General features: G+C 45.5%; 1 long non-coding RNA gene across 1 annotated transcript; it reads left to right on the forward strand.

Annotated features, from left to right (window-relative positions):
• The first annotated feature begins 1,023 nt into the window (after positions 1 to 1,023).
• Positions 1,024 to 26,374, forward strand: LOC135318802 (uncharacterized). The gene is made up of 3 exons (XR_010377174.1): positions 1,024 to 1,255; positions 26,195 to 26,266; positions 26,346 to 26,374. It is a non-coding gene; the product is annotated as an uncharacterized LOC135318802 (long non-coding RNA).
• Positions 26,375 to 27,706: the final 1,332 nt, after the last annotated feature.

Below are 27,706 nucleotides of genomic sequence, written 5' to 3' on the forward strand. Positions count from 1 at the left end.
TGCCACATGGCCTTGTCTGTTCCTTCAGTGCGCCAAGTGCATTCCTGCCTCAGTGCCATGGGATTTGTTGTTGGGCAATGCTTCAAATGCTTTGTGAAGATTTCTTCAGGGCTGGCTCCTTTGTCTTTAGAACCTAGCTCAGTACTATTGCTCCATAATGAAATGTCCCCAGACTCAGTGGTTACAGAATAGCAGTCATCTGTTTTGCTTACTGTCTCTAACTTGGGCAGGACTTGATGAGGATGATGGATTTTTGTTCCACGCAGCATCAGCTGGGGCAAATCAACCAAGAACTGAGGAACTGCTTCCAAGATGGCTCACTTCCACGGCTGGCATATTAGGGCTGGCAGTCATCTGTTAGTTAAACCAGAACTGAGGGCTGAGGCTTTGGTTGCTCACATAGCTTGGGTCCCCAAAGAGTCAGATAGAAGCTGTATTGTCTTTTTTCTTTTCTTTTCTTTTCTTTTTTTGGTTGGAGGAGGTAATTAGATTTACTTTTTTATTTATTCTTAGAGGAGGTACTGGGGATTGAATCCAGGACCTCATGCATGCTAAGTATGCATTCTACCACTTGAGCTATACCCTCCCTGCCAAAGCTGTATTGTCTTTTGTGATTCAGCCTGAGATGTCACATAGCATCACTTTTGTGGCACTTTATTAATTTTGCAAGTCAAAAGACCTGTCCAAGTGGAGGAAACAGGCTCTACCACTTGAAGGGGGAGTGGCAGGATTCTGCAACAGCACACAGAAATATCCAGAATCACCCAGAATATTGCTTTTTTGGTTGATTCTGGATGATTCTTGATAATTCTGTCTGCCACAGCTACCTCCTCAGTGTAGCCTCCCCAGACAGCCATATGTAAATTAGCTTCTCCTCTCCAACCCCAAATAGTCATTCTTTACCATTTCAGTCTCTGGTTCCTTCACTGCACCTTAGTTATCTTGTCCTTTTGTTTCTTTGCTCACTTGCAGCCTATTACAAGAATATAGTCTCCTGAGAGCAGGAGTTTTGCATGAAGGGAGGCCCAACAAGAGGCTGTTGCATTAAGCTCTGACAGTTGCAGTTGGAGAGGTGACGGCTATTTAGAGATATGTAAAGGTGGAGATGTTGGTATCGGGCGATTGACTGGATGTGGAGCATGAGGGGGGAAGAGAGGACATTGGGTGGCTGGTTCATCTCAGAGTGAAGAAGAGCATGGGACTGAGCGCAGGATTGCCTGGCAGAGGCCGTGCTGAGCCCTGCACCACTGGAGTGGTAAGTGGTGTTCTGTGTGTGGGGAGTCTGGGTGGATGCTCACCATACCCCTTGCCTTCCCTTCCGAAGCTTCCAGGCACGTCTTGCAGCTCTCTTGCAGTTAGGTAGGGACCAGGTGAGGTTATGGCCAAAGAAATGTAAGTGGCAGCTGAAGTTGTCACTTTCAGGCATGGCCTGCTAAAAACCATCCTGCAACATCCTGCCTGCCCGCTTCCACTTCCTCATAGGGCGTGTGTGAACCATGGCAGCGTCATGGGTGGGAGGGGCCTAGATTCCCGAGTGGCTGTGTAGGGAACCACCCTTTCACAACCTTTTTTATTTCATGACACAAAACTTTTGAAGAGACAAGGACAGTTGTAGAATGTCCTCATGTTCAGGATTTGTCTCAAGGTTTCTTCATGTTGTTATTTAACTTCTTCCTCTATTCCTTGTATTTCCTGCAAATGGAAAGTCAGCAGTATAGCTCACTTCAATTCAGGTGAACTTCTTTGGGGAAGAAGTATCTCAAAGGTGATGTACTTTATAGTACATCCTATCAGGAGGGACATCAGCGTCCAGTTGTCCCACTTTTGATGATGTTCTGTTTGAAGACTGAATTCAGATGGTGCTTGCAGATTTCCCCATTGAAAAGGCACTTCCCCATTTTGTAATGAGTATGCAAGCTGTGGCGTAACCCTTGGTCACAATTCTGACATTCTGTTCCTGAATAACATTTCACCTAATATTTTTAGTCCATTGTGGTTCCTTCTCTCAACTGTTCATATTTAGTATTTTTCTAGCATTTTATTGAGCAACTCAGTATGTAGTGGGTACTCTTCTAAGGGTTTTACCTGTATTTTCTCCTTTAATCATCACAATAATCCTATAACTTTCTCCATTTTACAAGTGAGGAAACTGAGGCATAGAGAGGTGTATTAGTTTCCTATTGCTGCTATAACAAAATGCCACAAACTCAGTGACTTAAAACAATATACATTTAGTATCTTTCAGTTCTGGAGCCCAGAAGTTTGAAATGGGTCTCACTGGACTGAAATCAAGGTGTAGGCAGGGTTTCTTTCCTTCTGGAGGATCTAGGGTAAAATCTGTTTCCTGGCTTTGACCAGCTTTTAGTGGCTGCCTGCATGTCTTGGCTCATGGTCCCTTTCTAGCTTTAAAGCCAGCAATGGCGAGTCAAGTTCTTCTCATACAGCATTACTCTGATCTGGCTTCTGTTGTTACATCTCCTTCTTTGACTCTGACTGAATCTCTCTTCCACCTACTTTGTCCACTTCTAAGGACCTTTGCAATTCCACTGGGCCTACCTGGATAACTCAGAACAATCTTCTTATCTTAAGGCTGACTGATCAGCCACCTTAATTCCATCTGCAACCTTAATTCTCCTTTGCTATATAACCTCATATATTCAGATTCTGGGGATGAGGACACATACATCTTTGGAGGAGCCATTATTCTACCTACCACAGAAGATGGGTAACTTGCTTTGATCACACAGCAGGTCAGCAGCAGAGCTGGGATTTGGGCACTGGAAGTCTGGTTCTAGGACACATGTTTTTGATCCTTATGTATACTTCTGCTACAAATGTACTGAGTAGTGGGGTTGGGATAGTTTACGATGACTTGTATAAAACATCCCTCCAGCCTCTCTCTTCCCCTGATTTCATAAGTTATCATGAAATTCTCTATTACAGTTTGGCTTCCCACAGTATGCTGTAGTGTCTAGATCTAGAGTCTGGAGCTAGCTGGCTTTGATTCAAATCCCAGCTAGGTCATTTACTAGTTATATGATTTGGGCAAATTATTAAAGTCTTCTGTTTCCCAGTTTCCATAATGTAATATGTGGAATTAATGGTATTTACCCCATAAGGATGTTGGGAGGATAAAAAGAGTCATCATAATTAAAATGTTTACATAGCAGGTGCTATGCGTTAGCCAGGATTCTTATTTCTGTATATGCCTATGGGATCACCTGGCCAGATTGGTTTTCTGGCCCTCATCTCTCAGCGACATGTAGAATATCGACATCTTGGCAGCATCGGCTTTTTGTCATTTAAAATTTTTAAATAGACTTTTTAAGATCAGTTTTGGACATATATAAAAATAGAGGAGATACTACAGAGAGTTCTCATACAGCTCACTCTCAGTTTTCTTTATTATTAACATCTTATGTTAGTATGGTACATTTGTTCCAGTTAATGAACCAATATTGATAAATAATCATTAACTAGGGGGGAGGGTATAGCTCAGTGATAGAGCACATGCTTGGCATGCATGAGATCTTGGGTTCAATCCCCAATACCTTCGTTTAAATAAATAAATAAATAAATAAACAAACCGAATTACCTCCTTCCCCCAGGAAAAAAAAAATCATTAACTAAAGCCTATGCTTTATTGAAGAAGAATATAAAAAAAGAGTATGTATATATGTTTGTGTAACTGAATCACTAGTCTGTACACCAGAAACTAATACAACATTGTAAATCAGCTATACTGAAATAAAAAATAAACATGGGGGGGGGAATGCCCGGGTATTTGAATATCAAGATTACTGTTAATTAAAGAAAATCAGACATCTCTAAATAAATAAATAAATAAATAAATAAATAAATAAATAAATAAATACACACAAAGTCTATGCTTTATTCAGATTTTCCTAATTTTCACCTAATGTCCTTTTTCTTGTTCCAGGATCCCACTCAGGGCACCACATTACATTGGGTTATCATGTTCCCTTAGGCTCCTCTCGGCATTGAGTTTCTCGGACTTCCTTTGGTTTTGATGACCTTGACAATTGTGAGGAGTATTAGTCCCTTTTGTACAGTGTTTTTCTACTGGAATTTGTCTGATGGTTTTCTCATGGTTAGAGGTGGGTTATAGGTTCTTGAGAGGGAGACCACAAAGATAAAATCTCACCCCCATTATGTCATGTCAAGGGTCACACTATCAACATAAGGCATCATTGTTGGCACTGACCTGGATCACGGGGCTGAGGCTGTGTTTGTCAGGTTTCTCCACGGTAAACCTGAGTCTTTCCCCTGCTTTCTATCCTGTGCCCAACACATGCTGAAGAAGTGGGGAGCTGTGCTCCAGCTCCTCGAGGCATGACTTAGTTTTGTAGGGCTATGTAATAAAGTACCACTACCTTGTGGCTTAAAATGACAGAAATGTATTCTCCCACGGTTCTGGAGGCTAGAAGTCTGCAGTCGGGCTGTCGGCAGAGCCGCGCTCTCTCAGAAGGTTCCAGGGGAACATTTGTTTCACGCCTCTCTCCTAGCACCTGGGGCTGCTGCCAGCCCTCGGCCTTGCTCAGCCTGCAGGGGCATCACCCCAGTGTCTACCTCCTTGGCACAAAGTGTTCTCCCCCTCTTGTCTTTGTGTCCTTCTCCTCTTCTTATAAGAACACCAGTTACGCTGGATGGGGGCCCACACTAGTGACTTCATCTTAACTTGATTCCATCTGCAAAGACCCTATTTCCAAATAAGGTCACAGTCACAAGTCCTGAGCATTAGGACTTTAAAGTATCTTTTTGGGGACACAATTCAATGCATAACAACAGAGCAGTATCTATATAAATTATCTGGAATTCTCCTGCATAGATTTACCACTTCTTTCCTATGTATTTATTTAATCATTTATTTATATCAATGTTAACTGCCACCTTGCTATACCCGTTTATTAGCTCCAGAAGGTGTTTCAGGGTTTTCTAAACAATCATGTCGTCTGTAACTCCTTCTCAATCTGCATGCCTTTTTTTCCTTTTCTTGTGTTACTGTAAGTAGCTAGGACGCCTCGGACAATATTGATCCAGAGTGGTGAGAGAATACATCCTTGCTTTATTCCCAATTTTAGGGGGAAAGCATCCAGTTTCTCACTGTTAAGTATGACGTTAGCTGAAGGGTTTTTTGTTTGTTTGTTTGTTTTGCCCATTTGGATCATCTTTGTCTTTTAATCTGTGTATTTAGACTAATCACATTTAAAAACTATCTAAAAATTTTTAAAAATACACTTTATTTTTTAGGGCAGTTGTAAGCTTACAGCAAAGTTGAGCAGAAAGCAGAGTTCCCAGATATTTCCTCCCAGTTTGTGGCTTGCCTTCTCATTCTTTTGAGATAATTCACATTTAAAGTGATTATTGGTGGTGCCCGATAAATATCCACCAGGCTCGTAACTGTTTTGTATTTGTTGTACCTGTTCTTTCTTTTCTCTCCCCTTCTTTCTAACTTCTCTGGTTTTAATTGAGCATTTTATATGATTCTATTTTAAACCTTATCTCTTTTTGAAGAAAAGTTCTGCTGCTATTAGTTACATTAGTGGTTCTAAACTGACAGTGATTTTGCTCCCTCGGTGACATTTGACAGTGTCTGGAGATGTTTCTGGTTGTCATGACTGTGGGAGGATTACTGGTATCTAGCAGCTGGAGGCTATGCTGCCAAACCTCCTACGAAGCATAATTCTGTCTCCCACAGCAGAGAATGATCTGACCCAACATGTCAATAGTGCCACTATTGGCAAACACTGAATTAGGTAAAAAGAAGTGATGTATATTAGTTAGGAAAGGCTGGGTTAGGTTTATAAAAAGCATCCCCTCAAATCTTATTGACTTGGAGCAACTTAGTTTAAGGAAGCAATCTTACCAATGCACCCCGAGGTGGGGGAACTGGAATTATCTGATAAAGAACGCTAATGACTCTTATACAATAATACAGTCTTTTTCTTTTGGTTGCCAAGAAGCTCAGAACTATGGTTAATACACAACAGCAATGGCATTTGTGGGTTTTTTTTTTTTTAAGTGAAGTACTGTCAGTTACACTGCGTCAATTTCTGGTGCACAGCCCAATGTCCCAGTCATGCATATACATACATATATTCATTTTCATATTTTAGCATTTACATACATATATTCATTTTCATATTTTAGCATTTGTGTTAATTCAGGTGGTCCAAGATGTAGATGCCAAGACGAGGTTAGACTCCACGAGATTTACTGAAAAAAGACTTGAGAAGGAAACTGTGAGGAAGCTGGAGGAGGTTGGGAGAGCATCAGGCTGTGTGGAGGAGAGGAAGGAAGGGTAGACAGGAAATGCTAGAGAGCAGTGACTTCTAAGAAAGTTCTGGCTCTGCCGATGAGGAGTCCTTGAGCCAAAGTCACTCGTCAGAGGAGTCCCATGTCTCCTGGGTACAGGCCTACTTTGGGGCCCGTGTTGTGCTCAGTCATTGATTGTGAGCTGCCTGGGGGAAGTCGTGATGGTCAGACACATTCCCGCAGATGGAGATCTGAGAGGCACATTCTCATGGCTGCTTCGGTCCACCCTGTCACACCGCACAAATACTCTGTCCCACACAGGTTCAGGGAGCAGCTCCTCCATGGCCCCTGGAGGCCTCTCTTCCTTAGGGAAAACGGGGAAGGGAGCTTACTGGATAACTGCAGCCCCCAGTGATGCAGCTGATCCCTGGGTTGCAACTGGTACTTAACCGTTCTGTGCTCCACTCTCTCCTTTAAGTTCCCCTCCCCCTCACTGATCACCTCTGCTGGTGGCAGCGTCCCTGGTGGTGTGACTCCTGGTTGTCATCACCTTCTCAGGCTGGGGTTGCTACACGTGTCCACTCACAGAGGGTACGAGAGGGCACTGATGTGGATCATGTGGGTTCCGTATGTGTCCCCGCCCCCATCCTGTGTAAGAGCATCTCTACCTCCTTCAGCCCATCTGGGTCAATTTCCCTTGCCAGTATGGTGACACCTCCTCTCACCAGCAGGACCCCGATGAGGAGCTTTATCTTGTAGTTTAGTGGGACCCTTGTCTTGTCCCCTGGCATGTGTGCTGCCCCTTTGGGGACGAGAACCTTCAACCTTGCAGAACCCAGAGTTGCAGGCATGGGAAGCACCAAAGTGGGTCATGGGAGTGATGGTCAGTGGGGCCACTCTTGCTTCCCCACTTGAGTTCCCAGACCCGGGAGGACTACCTGGTCCATGGCTGATCTTCTCTGGCTTAGGTGACCTGCTGTCTCTTGGCCATCTGTGCCCCAGTCTCACTTTGCGGCTTTCCTGCCTTGTCTCTTAACTGAGTCTTCCACCTGGATTCATTTTTGACACTCAAGTTGCTGCTAAGCTCCTGCCACCAGGTCCCTGGCTTCCCACCTCTTGATTCCTCAGGACCGGGGCCAGCCCAGCAGTTGCTCAGGAGGCTCAGACTAGCACCAGCCTACGACCTTAAGCCTCAGGTTACCAAATGGCTCACAGACCTTTGCCCCATCAAAATGCCCCAGGACAAAACACATAAGAACAGGGCAGACTTTTGGAGGAAGGACCTGCATTGCTGAGATTATCTGTCTTGTTCTTGTTATGCTAATGCTTTGGTTAGAGTGAGGTATTTGATAGGATACACTGAGAGCCCTGCCCGGGCTGGTTGTTTTATTAGTCGTTTGTTTTGAATGGGTAATTATTCACAGGGTCCAAAAGGCAGCACAAAACAGAATTCAGTGAACTATTTCCTACCTACTACCTCTAATTTTTCAGCCACCCTGGTTCCCCTTTCTGGGCAGAACAAATATTTTCAGTTCTTCCTGATACTGTAACACACATATTTATATTTGCTTACCCAGATGGTAATATACTATACATATTTTTCTGAACCTTGTGTGTATGGTTTTTAAAAATCTAACAGTGTATCTTAGAAATCATTGTAAATCAGTAGCTAAAGAGATTCTCATTCTCCTTTTACTGATACTTTGTTGTGTGTGCGTGTGTCTGTGTGTGTACATACCATAATTTATTTAACCAGTCTACCAGTTGATGAGCATTTAGTTTTTTCCCTAATCGTTTGAAATTATAAACAATGTGGTGAATAACTGTGTACGTTTCAGGTATGTGAAGTGTTAAGCCTTTTTCATCTTTGCCAATATGAAAAGATAAAATTAGTATCTCGATGTTGTTTTAATTTGCCTTAATCTTAGCCATATGAAATTGCTGTGTTTTTAAGATAGAAATAATTGTGGCCTATCAGCAATTTTATGTGATTTTGTTCCTCTCATTGTGAGATTGAAACTATTTTAACCATTTAGAGTCATTTACCTATAACTTTCTTTTCAGAACTTCTGCCATTTTAAATTTTGGAGGTTGCTTTTTATTGATTTAGAGGATCTCTTTTTATATTAGAGAAATTAAGTTCTTCTTCTGTTATACGAATTTAAAAACATCTTTTCCCAGTTGGCTATTTGTCTTCTGAATTTGTTTATAGAGGTTTTATAATCAAAAATTAGTTGGGGAGTGTACAGGTCAGTGGTGGAGCGCGTGATTAGCATGCATGAGGTCCTGGGTTCAATCCTGAGTACCTCCATTAAAAACATATAAATAGATAAAATAAACCTAATTACCTCTCTCCCCCCAAAAAACTAAACAAACAAATGCTTAAGAATCAATTTTTTAAAAATTTAGTTGAATTTATCCATCTTCTCTTTTATGGATTCTGGATTCAGGTCCTAGTTAGAAGTGCCTTTTTTTTTCCTTTTCCCTCCAAGATTATATAGGAATTCTGTAATTCTGTTGTGATTTCTTTTCATACTGGAGCAGATATTGTGGGTGAAGTCAGTCATTTCAGAAATTGCTGTTCTGGGACTGGAAACCTGAGCAGCAAGGGATCTGCTAGCTTCATTTAAAATTTACAGACTTCAGGATATTGAGGGGGGATGTTCTGGGTGTTTAGGATTAAGATGACCTTCTGCCTGGAACTGGGCTGGGGGACAAGACTTATAGGAACCAGATAAGAAGCCTCAAAGGGTATGTATAGTGAGACAAAGCCAGGAGGCTCCTGGGCTCAGCCAGCCATGAAGGGATCAGTATGTCTTACTAGGCCACCTCCTAGCTCTTGTGTTTGTTTCACACCTACTGGAACAAGCTGCTGCAGCCCAGCCTGGACACCAGCAGGGACAAGTGATGGGAGCTCTGGGTTCTGCACATCCAGCAGTGTTGCAGGCCCACGAGCTCCCCTTCTGAGCTCGGACTTGGCATCACTCTCTGGGCTGCCCCGTCATGTTCTGTCCTTTCTGCTTGTTGTGAGCCTCAGCACCTGGAGCCTGTCTCATCACCTCCTCCTTCCCTGTGAGGCCCAGTAAATACTCATCCTGCCCTGTCCTGTCCTGGGCACGGAGGGTGGAGAGAAGAAGGAAGCAGAATCCCATGGGTTCTGCCCCCAGGGGCTCACCACTATGAGAGTGCCTCTCTTCCCAGGGTCCCCAGGGCAGCACCCTCCCTCTCCAATTCTTCATGACTCTTATTGTGAGGGCCTAGGCTTTAATTTCCTTTCTTTTCTTATGTTTTTAATTGAGGAATATTATACATTCAATAAAATGCACAAATCTTAAGAGTTTCCTGACTTTTGATAATTCATACACCCCTATAACCCAAATCCCAATCAAGATATAGATCTTTCCGTCACTACAGAAAGTTCCCGGTTGACCCTTCCATTTACTTCCCCCACCCCCATTCCATTGGTCAGCTTTCTATCCCCTTGGCTTTGTCTGTTACAGAACTTCAAAAAAATAGAACTGTTTTTGTATTAGCTTCTTTCACTCAGAATAATAATTTTAAGATTCAAAAAAGAAAAAATAAATAAAAAATGAAAAATGTTTTTAAAGAAAAAGAAATCAATTCATGTTGTTGCCTATTTACAGTTAATTCCTTTTTATTGTTGATTGGGAGATATAAGTTCATAATAGCAAATTCCTGGAGGCAGAATACGGATTGACTAGTTGAATAGTTATACCAGACTCTGTTTATGCACTGATCTGCTGAAGATATTTTAATTACTTGTAGTTTGGGACAATTACAAATAAAGTTACTGTGAACATTTATGTACAATATATGAGGATATACAATTTTATTTCTCTTGGGTAATACCTGGGTGTGGATTTGCTAGGTCTCTGCTTAAATGTATGTTTAACATATATATATGTATTATATATATATATAAACAAACACTGCAAAATTGGTTTTCCAAAGTGGCTGTGCCATTTTATACAACCATTGGCAGTGTATAAGTTTCAATTGCTCCACATTTTTACAAACGTTTAGTGTTGTCAGTCTTTTCAATTTTAGCCATTATAATGGGTATAAAGTGATATCTCATGTTGCGTTTTTAACTTAATGCATCTTGGAGATTTTTCCACATCAGCACATGTAGATCTGCTTCATTAACTTTAATGGCTGCTCAATCTTTCACAGGATGGATCCATCACAATTTATTTAGCTAATCCTCTGTTGATGGACAATAAGGTTGTTTTGTCTTCGACAATGCTGCCACAAACTTTCCTGTTTATGAGTCGTTGTGCAAATGTGCAAGTATATCTTTAGGATAAGCTCCTAAAAGTTGAACTGCTGGGTCCAAAGATACGTGCATTTAAAAATTTTGATTGATATTGACTGACTCCTTAGGTAACAGGTCAAATTAGCTCTTATCAGAGGATCTGAGACACCCCCAGAGCCAAGTCTTCCCCAGTCCTCCTGGGACACACATGCTGCCTTCCACAGAACTCACCGCTTTTTGACATTTGGTCTGATATGCTGATGTGAGTCTCAATCTTTCTAAAATTACATTTTATTTTATAGAATGGATGCACTATAATCTGCTTAGTCATCTCCCTATTGTTGGATCTTTACTGAGGTTGCTTTAGTCTGGAGCTACACAGATAATCTTGCAAAGAGAATTTTGGTGAACAGGTCAGCTTACACTTTTGTGGAAAAGGTTGTCTAAACAAATAAAAATAGCTTTAAAATAGCTAACATTTGTTGAGCACTTGCTGAGAGCCAGACACTGCTCTAAACCCTTTGCGATATGTTTCCCCAAAACTCCTATGAGTTAGGTAATATTATTATTAGTTTAATGTTATGGATGTGAAAGCTCAGGCACAGGTGAATAATATTTCCAGGATCCTAGAGCTGATGAGAGAGGCAGCTGGAGTTAAACCCAGTCAATCCAGCTGGAGTCAGTGGTCCTGACCACTGTGCTGAGATACCTGGCCTGGAGTCCTAGGCTGAGGATTTGGTTCAAAAGGTTCCCATATTTATGAGTGAGATGCTATCAAATTACTTTCCAAGAAGGCTGTGTCATTCTCTTGTCCTACCAGAGTGAACATGAAGGCCTCTTTTCCCTCCAAGGAGTGTGTCTTATTGATGTCCATATCCTGGGTTTGGGGATATAGAAATGAAATACACCCAGCGTAAGGTCTGGCATAGAGAAGGTAGGTGCCCAAGGACTGCTGACTAAAGAAATGGTTGGGTGGAGGGATGGCTGGATAGAGTGGGGCAGACAGGTGTATAGTGAGGGCACCAAGGTCACATTAGAGCAGCCCTTGCCCAGTGTGGCTTCCTGCCTTGAAAATTCATTCATTTAACACAAGTGTGAAGTGCTCCTTATTTTTCTGTTCTTAACCTCAGAAAGCTGCTTGGCTGCCCTCCGCCTACTGTATGCTTAAGTGTCTTCCTCTCATAAGAGAGGCCTGCCATCACCATCCTGTATAAAATAGAATCCCCACCTCACCCTACAACTCCACATCCCTCTTGCTCTGCTTTTTCTCCATAGTATCTATCCCCTTCTGACATCTATTTCCTCGTTTTTAACCACCTGTATTTTGTTTATTGCCTATCTATGTTCCTTGTTTCTCCTCCCTGACCCACTCACAGAATATAAATCTTACCTGGGGTAGGCTCTTTGTTCTTTTGGGGAGGTGGGGGAAGGAAATTAGGTTTATTATTTATTTTTTTAATTGAGGTGCTGGCGATTGAACCCAGGACCTAGTGCATGCATGCACTCTCCAACTGAGCTATACCCTCCCCTTCTTTGTCTGTTTTGACCTCTCATCCTCAGTGCCAGGAACATTTCCTGGCATTATCAGGCGCTCAATCAATATTTGGTGAATATGACACTTATTCTTCCTTGTTCCCGGAGCTGGGGGTGCAGCAGCCAGTGGGACAGAGGACCCGCCCTCAGGGCCTGACCTGAATCCTGCCCGGGACTAGAAGCCTGGAGAGCCTCTAGGCTCGCGGGCTCATGGTCACTTAGCGCGTGTCTGAGGAAATCTAAAAGGGGCAACCACTGCTCGGAGGGGCGTGGACCGCGCCCCCAGCGCGCCCCTCTGCGCCCTCTGGCGGCCTCCCTGCCGCCCTAGTCGGCCCCGCGCTGTGCTGTCGCGCTGGAAACCTCGGGAGCTCCCGGGCGCGCTTCCTCCGGACTTTCAGAAACTTCTGCTTTCGACCCGAAAGGGAAGAGGAAGGAGGTCTGGGAAAGGGCGAAGCGCGGGGCGGGGCCGGCGGGGAAGGAGGAGGAAGGTCCGGGTCCCGGCGTCGTCTTCTACCCCGTCATCCGCGAGACGTGCTTTTTCAAGTGTGAGGTCCCCTCATTTTTGGACAGCCTTGCTTTTCCCCCGACCCAGCTCCGGTCTCATAGGCCGCCCCTTCTTCCTACCGCCGCCCCCTACTCCTCCCCGGAGGCCACGGGCTGGGAGGTCGGAAGGCGGAGGCGAAGTGTCCGTTCCTGTGTCTTCTCTGGGATCTGATGTCCCTCGGCCCTGTTCTAGGGATTTGGGGTCAAGGCAGGCGGTGCCTCTGTGTTTGGCATCGAGCTCCACGTTCCGCGGGCACTAGGCGTGTCCCCTCCGGCACGGTGGGGTGGACGCCTGCCCGACGACCTTTTGGGAGGGAAGAGCAGGCGGCCACCGGAGCAGAGGTCAGCGCGCCACCTGGCGGCCGTAGCCCGCGTCCCGCAGCCCAGGCTGGCCTTAGGGGTCCTGGCGTGGGTGTCTCCTCCCAGGCCCTGCCCTTAACGCAGGATCTCCGAGTCCATTTCACTTGGTGGTTGGGGCCCTGGGTCATTGGAAATAGGCACTTTAAGGTGGGTTCAGGTTTTAAATTGCTGAGGAATGACAAAAACAGGGTAGTTCCTGTTGGTGTTGGCACTCAAGTTTCCTGCCTTCGTGGTTGGTGTGAGGGCGCCAAGTGACCCTCCCTCCTCTCTACTCTATTCCCCGCCCTCATCTGTATTGTTTGTTTTTTTTTGAATTCTAGTTTTGGCAGGGCATGTATGATTATAAAAGGAATGCATAGTCATTGTTAAATAATTAAACGGAGAAAATATCTTACGGTTTCTGTTAGAAGTCCTTCCCTTCACTGGAATATGGGTTTGTGCTCCCTGAAAGAGCAGATTAGCTGGTTTTCTTTCCTAGGTCCTGGCAGGACGTTTAACCCAGGATCAGCATTCCCTTCCTGATGTTGGTAGGACTGGCCCATCCACTTCCAGGGTCGGGAATGACACTGGCAACATCTTTAGAACTGCTGGGGTCTGGGGGCAGTCAGGGGAGGCAAAGGCTATCCCCCAAGGTTTCTCACTGTTCTTTTTGCATAACTTTTTTGGGGAGGTAAGGAATTAGGTTTGTTTGTTTGTTTATTTAGTGGAGGTACTGGGGGTTGAACCCAGCACCTCATGCATGCTAAGCACCTGATCTACCACTGAGCTATACCCTCCCCTCCTTTTTGCGCAACTTGATTACATTTTTATCCTTGTCAGGTTCTTGCCCACTCATAGACAATTTTATTTCATCATAGCAGGTTTACTTTGACGTATCAGTAGAGACTCACACCGCAGGTGAGCTCTTTTCTCACCTGTTGATCTGAGTTGTTCACGGAGCCAGATCAGTGATGGGCCAGTATCCCAGATCTGGGGTGGTAGAGGCCAAGTTTGTGGTCCAATCTCCAGATTTAGTCAGGGGTGTCCAGTCCCAGAAGTTCAGGTTGCAGTAATAGCAAAATGATGCTCGTTTTGTACCTTGCATAGTACAAACTTGTATTTATTCGTTCCTCATAAACACGTGAAAATACCCAGTTCATCACTTCTACACATATAATCCTCCAAAACTTAGGTGTCCTCTTTCAAAGAGCTGACAGCCTATGTATGTCATATGGTTTATTCAGGAGCCTGAGGGTGGACAGGGTGAGGACAAGTCTGGGTGCAGAAGCTGTTTCCAGAGATTCCTGCTCATATGAGACCCCAGGTCATTGTCTAGTGTGGCGCTTCCCAGGTTTTGGGAACCCATGAAGTGTCCTGCATGGTTATTGGGGTAACAGCACAGACCTGTCCGTGTTGCTTTGGCATATCAAGACATTAGCAAAACCAAATACTATAATCAGTTTAGAAAAGAAGGGATCATTTAACATCAAGAATTTTGAGAGAACAAAAAACGATTTTTTTCTCATTTCATCAAGGACTGGTGGAATAGAAAAAGGCAGTGTGAGTCCTCTTGGGAATCTGAGAGCCTGGGCTGATTTCCTTCATAGGACGCTGGCTGCCCTGAGCATCTAAGGTCTCACTGATCAAGAGGGGACATCTATTCAGGATGTAAGTCTCTGGAAACACAGACTTCACTGTATTGAATCCAGTATCCCAGCTGCTAGGTCTGTGGCCAGTCACCATCTCTGGACTCTGGGACCTTCAGGATAGGGTCTGTCATTGCACTCCCCACATTGTTTTGTGGATCTGACTGGCTTGCTGACTGAAGACAGGAACTGCGTTAGATCTGGTGGCTGGCCGCCCGGCACAGTGCCCAGCACTCAGCATGTGCTCACCAAATGCTTATTGCCTGAATGATGAATGAATTATGCTCCACTTCACTCTTTTGTATTTCCCATTAAATAATTAAGGAAGTATTCACTGTAAGCTACTTCAGAATGAGAGGGGAAATGGCTAATTTCATGCTGAGAGAGGAAATATATTTGCCAGTTTTTCCCACTGGCTATTTTATAGCCACTTGATTTTTTTTTTAATGGAAGTACTATGGATTGAACTTGAACCCAGGACCTCAGGCATGCTAAGCACGCAGTCTACCACTGAGTTATACCCCACCCCCTTGATTTCCTTTTAGGTTGTGTATTGCCTGTTGGGCAACTTACACTGTACAAAAGAGAGGAACTCCTGCCTTTCACTGCCCCACTTTCTAGAACAGGAGTTTTCAGCCTCGTTGTACGTTGGAATCAGTTGGGAGAGGTTAAAATACTGATACTCAGGGCTCCACCTCTGACCAATGAAATCAGAATCTCTGGGCATGGGGTCTGAGCATTAGTTTGTTTGTTTGTTTGCTTGTTTAGAGTGACTTATTTATTTATTTAGGTTTTTTTGGGGGGAGGTAATTAGGTTTATTTATATCTTTATTTTTAGAGGAGGTACAGGGGATTAAACCCAGGACCTCGTGCACACTAAGCATGCGCTCTGTCACTTGAGCTACACCCTGTCCCCCCCTGGTTTTTGTTTATTTTTAAAGTAGTTTTTGCCAGTGAGTCTAATGTGCATCGGTGACTGCAGCCTGCAGCCTAGAAGCATCTTTTGTGCTCTAGCAGCTGAGCGAGAAATAGTGAGGCAGGGGGAAGCCATGGACAAGGAAGGGAGACTGGGGCTCTAGGCCTGGCCCACAACTTCCTGTTAGCTTAAGCCCTGGGTTTTTCTTCTGTGAGATGGGGTGATGACAGCTGCCTCATACGTTTGTTGTAGAGATTATCTGAGTGCCCGGCACAGAGTAAGTGCTTGTGATGGCTGGTTTTCCATGTTACTGTCTAGGTGATGGTACCTAGTTGTTTGGTTAGGACAGATGTTGATACGAAGTTATGTTTTAGATGTGATTAACATCTAAATCAGTAGACTCTGAGTAAAGCAGATACCCTTCCATAATGTGATTGGGCCTCCAAACAGTTGAAGGCCTCAGAGAAGAAGACTGACGTCCCCCCCGAAAAGGAAGGAATGCTGTTTTTAGATTGCTTTAAAAAAATTTTTTTTTAAATTCTTTTTTGAGCGGAGGTAATCAGGTTTTTATTTATTTGTTTTTAATGGAGGTACTGGGGATTGAATCAGGACCGTGTGCATGCTAGGCACGCACTCTACCACTGAGCTATACCCTCCCCCTTAGATTGCTTTTGGATTCAAGACTGCAACGTGGACTCCTACTGGAATTTCCAGCCTACTAGCATGTCTTGCAGATTTCAAGATTTCAGATTTGCCACCTTGAAATCAATCTCTCTCTCTCTTTCTCTCTCTGTTCTGTTTCTCTGGAAAACCCTGAGGAATTCAGTGCTCAGTCAATGATGGCTACTTGTTACCATCTAACTCAATACTGGCTAAGGCTGGTTTGGGGCAATAAATAAGGCTGCAGCTTTATGGGTCAGGACGAGGGGCATTATCTCAAAGAAGTGATAGTGATGTGCTCCCACTGTGAAATTCCAGAGTAAGAAGTCCAAGTGTTTGTACAAAAAACACATGGGACAAAAACCCTTGTCCCTTTCTTACTCTGAAACCTGGAGATTTTGGGGGGGATGACCGGAAGGGGTGTCCTGAAGCACAGGGCACAGCTCCACACAGACCTGGGGTCGGGAGGCCCGGCTTTGGCTCCTGGCTGTACCACCGACCTTTTGTGACCTTGGGCAAATCCCCTGCCTCCTCTGCCTTTTTTTTTTTTTTTTTTCAATATGCTATTATTATTTATTTATTTGTTTCTCATGAAGGTGCTGGGGATTGAACCCAGGACCTTGTGCTAGTGTTAGCTGTGGGCTCTATCACAGAGATACTCCCCTACGCCCCTGGCTTTTAGCTTTCTGAAGGGGTTGGGCTGGGTGATGTGTGAGAAGGTTTCCATCCCAGAGCCTCTGAGTCTAGAGTTTCCTCTGATGATTCTACTTGCAAAACAAGTTTCCTGTCAGTCTGCTTGTTTACTTGCTGGAGTTTGGTTTACAACTCTGCTCAGATACATGGAGACCTTCCCTTGCCTAACAGGTTGCCCTGGAGAGGGCAGAGACCACACACACAGGACTGAATGCTGTTCCACAAACTCAGGTGTAAAAGAAACAGCACAAACTCTCGTCCTCTTCGACTGATCCTAAGTCTGACTAATCCCCCATCCTGTCTGATGTCAGGGGCCTTGGGACATCAGTCTTCAGACATTACTTCCAAGCTGTTTGCTGTCCTAGGCTGCACGGTCCTGGTCCTTTTGGGCCTCGCTGCTGTTTTGGTACCATGCCGGTGGAGCTGGGAACCCCTGTGCCCAGGTCATAGGGGTAGCCCTTGGTCATCCCCTCTGAGCATCTGCCGCCTTCCCAGAGCATCTTCAGGAAAACTTATTGAAACTGAGAGCCATGGAGCCTTTCCTTGTGGGATGCTAAGGGTACCCAGCTCTAACCATTGACTTCAGTGGCTTTGTTCTCTATCTGCAGGATGCAAGACCTCAACTTGCTGCAAAACGCCTTTTGTGCTTCCAGAGTTGCCAGGCAACGAACGTTTCAGGAGCCTCACACACATTCTTCCACCTTCTTCTACTCCAGTCTGCCCTGCCCCCTGGTGGAATTTGAGGGTGGCGACTGCTCACTGCCATTGCTGCCCAGGTCTATGTCTGTGAGGCTCTTCTCTTGTCCAGGGGGTGTCATCCAGCCTCTTGAAGCTGCAGTCCTTGAGGACCCAAGGGGCCACACAGTTGTGGTCTTCCTGCAGCCAGGCAGTGACCTCATCGGAGGTGGAGGATGCCACCTCCCTGGCTCAGGGTTGCACCTGGTGACCTGGGCGTGGATGTAGTGCTGCCTGATGTCCTGGGGCTCTTAGGACCCTCCTGATGAGAACTCTTCTGCTTCATCCTGTGGCTCCATAGGAATCCACCGAACATCTCTGATGACCTAACTCCTCAAAAGGCCCCACATATTAGTCATGAGTCTGCTGTTTGCAGATGATGGAAACTCAAGCTGCTCACAGTTCTGTTTTTTAAGGCAATTTGTTGGTTTATATCGCTGAAAACTCATGGCAAGTCTTCAGGTGTGTCTGGAACAAGGAGCTCAAACAACGTGGTTGGAACTCAGCCGCTCCTGTCTGTTCTGCTTTCCTTTGTGTTGGCCTTACTCTAAGGCAGACTTTCTCCACCTGGGTGCCCTCAAAAGTTCCAGGCTTATGTCTTCCTAGAGCTACATGGCTTGGTAGAAAAAGAGCTTCTCTTTGCCTTCAGTCCCTACAAAAGTTCTGGAATTGGGTTTCCTTGGCTTAAGTCACTTGCCTGCCATTGAAACAATCCCTGTGGAAGATAGGAGTGAAATATACTTCCTCTCCCATGAGAGTGGAGGTGGGAGTGTGTATGGTTCCATCTGAATTACTGGGGTGAGAGTGAGAGGTAGTTCCCCAAAGGAAATCAAGGTACTCTTAGAAGAAGAAAGGAGAAAAGATGCCAGATAGGACCAAAACTTCAGGTGTGTGCTACATCCCAGCCCCTCTGCATCCCTGCTTGGAGAACAAGTGAGGCTCAAGCTGGGATCCTAACTACAGCTAAACATTACTGCAGAGACGTGTGAGGACCCGTCAGGTGAGAGGCACAGAGAGCAAGGGCTGTGAGAGTTCAGAGGAGAGAGTGAGTGTTCAGACTGGAGCTGTGTGTGTCATCGAGCAGAGCAGTGCTTCTCAAATTGTAATATGCATGTGAATCGCCTGGGGTCTGGTTAAAATGTGGATTCTGATTCAAGGTTTTAGAGTGGTGGTTCTCCACCCGGGGCAATTCTGCCCTCCAGGAGACATTTGGCAGTGTCTGGAGACCTTTATGGTTGTCACAACTGAGGAAGGAGGCTCCTGGCCTCTGATGGGTGGAGACCAGGGATGCTGGCTAAACGTCCTCCAGCAGACGGGAGAGCCCTTCACGAGTAAGAATTACCTGGTCCGAAATGTGAGTGGGGCTGTGGTAGTCTGGACAGCATGGGACCAAGGGAGAGCATTCCAAGCAGAGGAACTGCCCAAGCAAAGGTACTGAAGGAGGTAGAAGTGTCTGGTTAATGGGGACAAGTGCTAGGCAGCCTGGTGGGCAGGGAGGGTGCAGGCTGATAGAATCTTAAAACCACAGATATCCTGGGTTGGAAGAAAGTCCCAAGGTCACCTACAACCTTGTTGCTGACACTGTGCTCTGGGTGGGCTGCAACTGCCTCACCTGAGGCTGATGCAGATCCTGTTAGATATGCAGAGCTCAGGCTCCACTCCAGCCCTTCTGGATTAAAATATGCTTGTTTGTTTGTTTGTTTATTAATGGAGGTACTAGGGATTGAACCCAGGACCTTGTGCATGCTAAACACATGCTCTACCACTGAGCTATCCCCTACCCCCTAATCTGCATTTTTAACAAGACCCAAGTGGTTTGCACACATGTTAAAGCTGAATAAACATTGGCCTATAACAGTTCCTTAGGATAAGTAGGTCGACCATGTTGCATTTATTAAGCACCTACTGTGTGGGCAGATTTGAATGAGATAAGGAGCTAACTTACGTGGAGGATAGGTTCTGCTATAGAAAAGCAAAATGAACTCCGAGTCAGACCTTGTAATGGCAGGTGCCCGGCCTCACCCCTCCCCCCTTCCCTGGGCCTTCCCAAAGGAGTAGATCTCAGTAGTTAGTTTTGGTGACAAGTGACCCTGTTCCCTTCCTTGGTCAGAGCTATTTGGACCTAGGGTAGCTTGTGACCCCAGGGCAGTCACTCCAGATGTTGGCCAGGCCAGCAACTTCTGAGGTGGCTGCCTTGACAGGATGGACAGCCCCAGAGTCACCTCTCTTGAACTGGAATTGGGAATTTCCAAGAGAGGATGTTAATTTGCAGTGGGAGTGATGGTCAGAGCAGTCTTGGTGGCCACCAAATCCAGGAGGGAGCCAGTGGTCTGAGGGGGTGCTTGATAAAGCAGGCACCACAGGGAGGTGCTGGAGAAGCAGGGGGACCCTGGGAGAAACCAGCAGTTGGAGAGAGAGACAGGGCCAGACAGCAGAGGAACCTCTGACCCCAACAGCAGTCCAGTCTCAAAGTCATACAGTTGAACCCTTTTTCTTCCCCCAAAGTCACTTGACAGTTTACATGTAATGGATTTACTTACAACTATAGACAGCTTTAAAGACAAATAATGCTATTCCAAGTGGAGGAGGAAATTTTCAAATTGCTTCCACTTTAGCTCACATACATTAATTTTGGGGTACACTTCCCTTTAAGATAATAGTGTTCTCTGCCTCTCTAACAGCCATTCCCCTTTTTCCCACTTTCCTTCTTCAGAGAATCTACTTTTTTTTCAGGGATGCAGGAAACTGAAATACTGTAGAGACCTGGCCCTGCTCCTGGGCAGACCCCAGTGAGTCTGAGCTAGCCATGGTGGTCTCATCTTTTCCCCAGCAAATGGGAACAAGCATGCAGCTCAGTTCTGGCTCATGAGGAAGTCTTGTACTAGGGAAGAACAGATCTGACTCCATACTGGATCTGTTTCTTTTACTTTAACCTTTGTGTTCTATTGCTTTTGCTACAAGTTAATCACCAAAGGGATGTTGCCTATAAGCTTAAATTATGCATAATGGCCCATTTCTGGGAACTCTGCCTCCCACATAATGAGTATTTAGCTTAAATACCTTGGTATAGCTCACAGGAAACCTCCTGCCCAGGCCCACCTGTGAATGACAGCAGAAGGAAGAAATTAACACATCCTCTCAGGAGGCTGACCTGAACCAAGAAATGTTTGACTTTGCTCCCCTGTGAGTAAAAAAGCAGCATGAATTCTAATTCGGGCAAGATGGTTCATTGGGACAGTAGTCCACCATCCTCTTGGTCTGCTGGCTTTCTGAATAAAGTTGCTATTCCTTGCCCCAACAGCTCATCCACTGGTCTGTCACAGGGTGAGCAAGTATGAGCTTGGACTTGGTAACAGTCTGCTGATGGCTTCTGGGAAAGTGGTCCAGATTCCTACGAAAGAGCTTGGAGGAAATGATTATTTTTCCTATCAGACATCTTAAAATCTGACTGCCTGGACCTGCTACAGTCCACAGAGGTGAAAGATGACAAGTAGCAGGGCTCATGCCCAAGTCTTTGAGTGACTGTACCTAGAGGCAGGAGCCCCTAATCTCTAAGTCTTCTCTTTTGTGAGATAATAAGCTCATTGTTAAAATTCTTTTTTTAAAATCCAAATGTACTATAATTGATTCAAAGATACAGCAGGTTATTAATCACAACTAGATTAATATAATCCTGAACAGTAAAGATTTTAGAAGTTATCTATCAGTGTACTTCTACTCTAAGTTCAAGGGCATGAGTATGAAGTCAGCTTCTGTTTTAGGGCTGCTATTTACAAGCTGGGTGACCCTGCATCAATTATTTAATCTTGCTCAGCCTTGCTTTCTCCATATAGTAAAAGGAAATAAAATCTAGCCTGTGGGAATTCAGTGAGGTAAGGTTGTATTATGTTTGCCACAGATTAGGTACCCAATAAAAACTAGCTATTATGGTTATTATCGAGATGAAAAGTGTATGGTCTTTGCTTCAATAATATTACAGTCAAACAGTATGGAAAAGACAAACAGCCATTAAATACAAAGCAAGACCTGACAGATGAGTGGGGGTGAAGTCGTGGGGGTATGGGGACACGTGCTATAGGAATTCAGAGGTGAGAAGAGCTTGATGAACAGAAGGGGAGTTGGGATTATGGTTGATTTTCATAATGTTCTGAATTTTTCAAATTCCCTGCAAAGAATATCTATTGCCTATCTTGTAAAAGTTACTAAAATACAGTATACACTCCTCAACAAATCTTTTCTTTCTTTCTTTCTTTTTTTCTTTCTTCTTTTTTTTTTTTAACCATTTTATTCATTTATTAATTTCCTTCCATTCCTTCAGGCAGTAAGTATTAGGCTCAGGCTTCTCAACCTTTTATGAGGTCAAGAAATTCCCTGGGAATCAGGTGAAGGCTACTGACATCTTCTCTCATGAAAGCACCACTTATATACACAAAAGGCTTGCATACAATTTGAGGGGCTTCATCAAAGAAGAGACCTTTAAGTTTCTTTTTTTAACCAGGAAAGACTCATTTATTTATTCATTTTGAAAATATTAAGTTATTTTTTAATAGACTTTATTCTTTAAGAGCTGTTTCAGGTTCACAACAGAATTGAGCAGAAAATACAGAGTTCCCACATAGCTCTCCCCACCCACACATATATACTCCCCTACCCTCAGCATCCTTCATCAGTGTGGCATATTTTTTTTGTTTTCTTTTTATAACAGTGAAAAACGTAAGACGATCCTGAATGGTGGAATAAAATAAATTAGGCCAAATCCATATAGCTGAATTTCATGTACTAGTTAAATAGTTGTGAACTGTGTAGCAACATGGAAAAATGAAAATAATTGCTTGGGTTCAATCACCAGTACCTCCTCTAAAAATAAGTAAACCCAATTACCTCCCCCACTCCTGCCAAAATGAAATCATTAAATAATACAATGATAAATAAAAATATTAAAAAAATTGCTTTGTTAGTGGTCAGATTTTGGATGATTATTGGCTTTCCATCCTATTTTTAAGTTGTGATGATTAGAATATTGTTTGTGCAATATAAAAAAATGAATGAAATAAAAATTTGTGTGATGTTCGGTAGGAACATGAAAGCTGTTTGTCACACTTTGCTCTGGTGGTTGTAGGTAGGGGTGTCCTGCTGTTTTGCCAAGCCATGGCAGGTCCCCAGCACAGATCTTCTGCCACCCTGGGGAAGCCAGGATGGGCAGGTAAACTTGATTTGGCCAGGGCTGTGGTCTGCATTTAGTGCCCCCGTTATCTGCAGGGGGACTGAGTGAGGTTTTTGGTTTTGAATCTTCTCTTCACTGATGTTTTTATACGGTTTGTAAAATGGATACCCAGGTAGGAGAAAACCAGGGCTACCCGGTTTCTTTGAACAGCTGTGAAGGCCCCGGGCCCAGGTGCTGTGTAAACAGGTAAACAGGAAACATTTTCCTCTCCTCTGGGGAATCCTGTGACGCTTTTCTCCTAGGGGCCGCTTTTGGTAGGCCCAGGTCCTAAATCTGAGAGCCCTTTGAACTTACTGCCACTGAAGAGATGGGGGCCTATAAGTGCCCTTCGTGGGGGAGGGCAATACCTGACCCCAAGGGGCTCCCTAACGGTGTAGTGGCAGGCACGGGACAGCCAAGCAACGGAGGCCAGCTCTTGGGACGGCCAGGGCCGGCTCCAGCCGCCGGGTCCCGCTTCTCTCTGGGGCCATTTGTCAAGGCCGGGGGAGCTGGGGTCTGGATGTCGCGGGGCAGAGGCGGGTCAGCTGCGTCCGGTCGGCGGAACGGGCTCCGCGCGGAGCCGGCCTCGTAATGGGGACCATTCCCGCCCTAATGGGAAGCAGCCGCCGCGCCCTGGCCCGAGAGCCGCCGAGATAAAACGGAAGCGCCGCGAGAGGCACTTTGATTCCAATACGAAACAAATTATTCCTCCCGGAATGGAACAAAACAAGTCAGGGTGGAGTCTCACGGCCGTCATTCCTGCCCGCGACCCTGGGGCCTGCCGACCCCGCGAAGCTTGGCGGGGACCGTGCACTGGGGGGGCTGCTCGCCCGCTGCTCCGCGGCGGGGCGGGTGGAGTCTCTGGCCCTCCAGGGTCCGAATCCTTTACGACATTTAGGCACCCCACTTCTGGGCTGCCTCCTGGTTGAGCCGAAATCACTCCCAGGCCGGTGGTCCTCAAACTCGGGCTAGGGAGGCTCTGAATGTCCTGGAGGTCTTGTTAAAGCACACATTGCTGAGCCCCACCCCCAGAACTGCGGATTCTGTAGGAGGGGTAGGGTGGAGACTGAGAATTTGCACTTCCCAGGTAATGCTGGTACTGCCGGTCCAGGGACATCACACTGAGAACCACCTGACAAATATGGAGGCAGGAGCTTGGCCTTCTTGCCCTGGAATTCAGATGGCTGAGTCCCAGAGAAGTCTACAGAGGGTAAACTATTCAGTTTAACTGCTCAAAGGACCCACCTACTGAGGAATGTCCCTTGCTTCACTGCTCCCTTTGGAGCCTGTTTTTGATCCATCACCTCTGTCCAAAAGTGAACAAACCAAGTCCCACTCCAAAGTTCACAGATTGGAAGTCTGTGCAGCCTGTGCAGGTAAGCGGGCAGCTGTCAACAACCTTTGGAAAAAAACGGTAACAGGGGGAGATTATAGCTCAAGTGGTAGAGTGCATTCTTAGCATGCATGAGGTCTTGGGTTCAATCCCTAGAACCTCCTCTAAAATAAATACATAAATAAACCTAATTACCACCTCCCCCCCGGAAAATAAAATAAAAATTTGAAACAAAAACTTGTGTCACAGCTCTAGGACTCCAGGCATCTCATCTGAGTGATGCTTCTATTCCAGCTTCCCTGCCTCTAGAGAGGACTCTGGCTGTGTGTCACCCTGTCTGGGCCAGAAGTTCCTGGCAGGGAATGTGTGTGTGGGCCCGGGGGAGGGATATGGGGGAGGACAGGGCAGTAATTCTTTCTGGGGTGATATCTCTGAGGTCCTGCCTGGCTTCATGGAATCCATTTAGGGATTGAAGAACCTGGAAGAGTTAGACTTACCAAGTCTGGAAAGAATGTGTCCTCTCCCTGCATTCCCTAGAGTAGACCACTGGTTCTGCAACTTGAGTGTGCACCAGAGTCACCTGGAGGACTTGGAGGGCTGTCCCAACCCCCAGGGGTTGCTGATTCAGTGGGTTTGAGTAATTTGAGAATTTGCATTTCAATAAGGTCCCAGTGAGACTGATGATCTGGGTTCCACACTTTGGAAACCACTACCCTAGGCTTTATTTGTCATCTCCAAGCCCTTCCTGTAACCTCAAAGGGGTCATGGTATGTGTGCCCAGCTCCACCTTCTGTATATCCTCCATCAGTCACTGGCCTTTTGTTGACTGCCTTTCCAGCTTTCAGAGGCAGTTTGGTCTTGCTGTCTTTGCTGTCTGGTTCTGGGGGCAGGGGACAGCTTTCAGAGGGGTTTAGGCATGGGAAGAGCAGCTTCCTCCATTCCTGCACACAACTCAGCATGACAGCTTCCTTCTTCCTGACGTCCCTCACCCTCTAGGTGTGTCTGAGTCCTAGCCCTGGGCCAGACTGGAAAGCGCCTGAAGAAGGGACCCCTTTAATGTGCTCCTTACGATCCGTGCAAGGCCAGGCCGAGAGGGGTCACTGTTGCACTTCTGCCAGTGACAGGCTGTCCTTGGAGTGATACTTCCTTTTTTTCCCCTGCTTTGCACATCATAGCTATTTATAAAATATTTGTTGATTGGCTGATTAATTGCCTGAAGAAGCGTACCAGGAGGGGAAACAAAAGAAAATAATGATGCTTCTCAAGCCTGCCATGGACTAGGACAAGGCTTTGATCAGTGTTTGCCAGCTTGGCTAAGGAGATAAATTCTCTCCTTTTTTGTTTCCTGGGTCAGAGGCTGCTGGGTGGAAACCCTGAAGCACTGGTCTGGGATGGGAGCCAGCGAAGGTCAGTCAGCTTCAGTGTTGGGAGCTCTGAGTCTGCGCAGCAAGCTGGCGACTTTGGGAAAGATGGGGCAGTTGGTCTACTGGGGGGCTGGGGTCAACAAAAACCGTGGAGAGGCATCCTTTGTTTTTAGGACCTCAGGATCTCCAGAAAAGGCAAGTTTCTTTAAGGATGTAACTGAACATTTACACCAAGAGGTTTAGAAAATGTCGAATGTGAATAATCATGGCATTTAACATTGGGATTAGGATGTCAGTCTCCAATTTAGATGAAAATAAACCATGTGCAACCCATTAGGTTTTCATACTTTTCCTCTTAATTGGTTGTACTTTGAGACTGTGTATTTAGGAAATGGCTAAATTGGCTCTCAGTTCCCTATTTAGTTATTGCTATTGTATGTTGGAATCATCAGGGTTGTTTGAAAAATCCTGATGCCCTTGTTACACCTCATATATGGAACCCAGGCACAGTATTTTTTAAGGCTTCCCAGGTGGTTTTTGGAGCTCAGCTAGCATCCAGAACCTCTGAGCTACTGATTGAGTAGTTGGAGAGGCCAAACTTTAGCAAATCAGACTTTGGGCAGGGGAAGGTGTCTGTTTAGTCTTCAGTGAGTGCCGTGACTGTTCTCTCCCCACAGGAAGGAACCAGCAGAAACTACTAGAAGACCCTCCCCCTCACCAGCAGCTCTGGTCGACAGGACCTGATCCAGGTGGGCCAGTTTCTCTCTCACAGGAAACGGAATTGGGACTCAGAGATTTTAGCTATAACTGGGCTCCTCCCTTGAGCAGAGCAGAGGAGAAGCCTGACCAGAGCAGCAGGAAAAGTTGGTCTGCAGAGGGAAGCCACCTGGGTTCCTGCCATCACCTCAACCCTTGTCCCAGCCCTTCAGGGAGTCTGGCTGCTACCCTGCCAGGGGCTCCAGAGGTCACCTGTGAATCCTCATAACAATCTCCCCCTACCCCTGCTGTTTGGTTTAAGCCAGCTCTGGTGGGTTTATGTTACTTGTGACCAAAGAGGCCTGACACACGCACAGACAACAGTACAAGAAAAATCACACAAAACAAACATGTCTTCACCTCCCCCCCCACACACATACACACATACACTCACACACACATCCGGTGTTTGAATCAGGCTCTTTGTAACTCCATGTGGTCCCAATGGAAGATTCTTTGGAATCTGTATTTTCCGGAGTCCACTCAGAGAAACCTCAGCTTTCAATTCAATTGGGAACAGCAGTGGTTCCCTAACATGGCTCTGTGGGTTTCATCAGAATCACCTGGAGGAACTGACGTACAGATACACATCATAGGTTGCCAAGCACCAGCCCCAGAGAGGCAAAAGCTATTCGGTTTGAAGAGGATCTTGAAATCTGTCCTTTAAAATTTTTCTCCATGAGATTTTGATGTGCAGTTGAGTCTACTGGGATCAGGCTGGCTGAATGAATGTAATTTATGAAATTCCCCTTTAGCCTCTTTTCTGGATGAAGGTGGCGTCCCCCCATCAAGTCTGGGAGATGGATTTTGAAGGCATTTTGTTAGGGTGTTGGATAGGAGCCTAGTCTGTGGACATATAAAATAGAGCCCAGCCAATTTCGGGCTTGTTGAGCACATTTTAAGCAAGCCATCAGATCAAAGGGACCTTTCCAAGTTGGCTTCTTGAGCTGGTCAAATGAACTAAATAATTTACTCTGCCTTTTTAGCTCTGTAGACACAACTCCCCCCCCCCCCCCCGCGGATGTGTTTGTATGTGTGTGTGAGTAAGGTAGCAAATGTACTTTTTATTTTAGAAACAAAAATATCATTTCTGACCCAACAATAGCCGGATCCCTGTGAATGAAGGGTTTGCATATTTTCCTGTTTTAACGGTTCTAGTATAAACAGCCCAAGCCCAGGCCTGATTGTCAGTAGGTCCTGAGCAGCCCAACCAGAGTGCTGGAAATGACTCCTTCAGCCCTGAGAACCTGGACCCGGCTTAGTGCCAGAATTCAGGCTTGTGTTTAACAGTAGCAGTGGGGTCAGGAGTTGAGGGCGAGGGCAACTGCAGTGATCCCCAAGACCAAAGCTAATGCCAGAAGCAAAAGCAGCGGCAGCTTCAGAGGCCATAGGAGCAGCAGCTACCATGTATTGAGGATTTCTTTGTTCAGGCA

This window comes from Camelus dromedarius, chromosome 2 (assembly GCF_036321535.1).
Source record: "Camelus dromedarius isolate mCamDro1 chromosome 2, mCamDro1.pat, whole genome shotgun sequence".
NCBI classification, from domain to species: domain Eukaryota; kingdom Metazoa; phylum Chordata; class Mammalia; order Artiodactyla; family Camelidae; genus Camelus; species Camelus dromedarius.